The sequence below is a fragment of the Vipera ursinii genome (assembly GCF_947247035.1).
Source record: "Vipera ursinii genome assembly, chromosome: 1".
Lineage (NCBI taxonomy): Eukaryota > Metazoa > Chordata > Lepidosauria > Squamata > Viperidae > Vipera > Vipera ursinii.
Window position 1 is genome coordinate 223583487 of NC_139512.1, and position 1662 is coordinate 223585148.

The following is a 1662-nucleotide window of genomic DNA, read 5'->3' on the forward strand; positions in this document are numbered from 1 at the left end:
GTATACTTAGGCATAATGTTTTCCAAGACTGGATCTTGGGCTTGCCATCATCAATGAAGCACACTTAGAGCAAAGGTTCGTTTGAATCTACTGCTTAAAGAATCATAGTTATCCAGGGTCCCTTGTTCCATTAAAGCAGACATGTCAAACTCAGGACATCACACGTATCGGGAGTTTTGCCATTGCCGGCAATGGGGTGGGAGTAGCTTCCAGATGACACGTCCACCAGTGGGCTGGCAGTTTGACACCCCTGCATTAAAGAGTAAATAAAGCTAAGGTTACTCCTATGCTTTTGTATGGAGCATAAGTTTGGGGTATATATTCGATTACAATGCTAGAACAAATGCAATCCCAGCACCTGAAATGTATTTTGGGCATAGATCCAAGAACATCTGCTGCAGCAGTTAGAGCAGAACTGGAAATTCAAACAATTCATGCTCTATCCAAAATTAGAATATATAATTACTGGCATAAAATTAATGAAACGGAGTGTGATAGACTCCCCAAAGTTATGCCTACTAGAGCAGATAAAACTACAATCACCAACTTTCTGGTTCACTAAATTGACAAATTTTGTAAGAAGCTGTGGTGTTCCTGTTTCTTGCCCAAAGAATTAAGGATATTTGAAGCACAAAATGATATAGCCATCCTTAGTAAGGTGGGTAACTTGAAATGGCTAAGCAAATACAAACGCACTTTTCAAGCAGTCAGACTCACAGAAAAAAAGGTATTTTCTTCTCTGCATACATCCTTTTGGGAACTGCAGACAACCACAATATTTTTATTTTCCTGAGAAAATTAAGATTCTTCTCTTCCACCCGGCCTTTTAAGCTTGCGTCAAGGTCAGCAATAATTTTAACTGTTTGTAAGATTTGTTTGCTTTCTTTTTAGCTGCTTTTGAGAGCGCCCTAGCAGCTTGAACGGGCTGGATATAAATTATATTTATGACACACTCATCTCGGAATGCAGCTTTTTCACAGCACTTTGCCAAGAAAAAGCTGGGATAAATCTATCCGGCGCTTAACCATGCAAACAAGTACTTTGTTCCTACTTCTGTACCATCTTAAAAACGTACTGGAACCAAGACATTTCCACACGACACACCGCCCATTTGCAAAAAGCCACGTTCAAAATGGTCAAAACTCCACATCCGCATAAAACCCGCCAAGGTTATTTTTTGTCAAGCTCAAAGCTACGGGCTGCCCAACTTCTCCAAAGCACAGCAAAGAGCTTTCAACCTCCTCTACTTTCGAGAGAAAGCCTGCCCGTGCGAAACTGCCTACCGAGGGCTGACTTTCTGCTTTCAAACCCTACGCAGCTCAACCAACTCAGCAGATACGTTCAATAGGTCAATAATCTACTACCCCAACTCCTCCCAGCGCCTTAAGGCCTGAAACCCCGCCCCTCGGGGGAGGGGGAGGGGAGGAGAGTTTGAGCCCACCCTGACCCCGCCCTCTTCTCCTCCCTCCTTTTCACCAAAACATTGGCACGTGCTCCGCCGCTTTCTCGTCACGTGAGGCCGAAAGCCTTGGGGGGAAAAGCACTAGGGCCGGTTTAGCCAATGGCCGGGCGGGATCCCGGATGGCAACAAGCGCGGCGCCGACGGGCCCAATCAGAGGAAAGCAAAGGGGTGGTGGTGGTGGGGGGGGGGGAATAATGGAA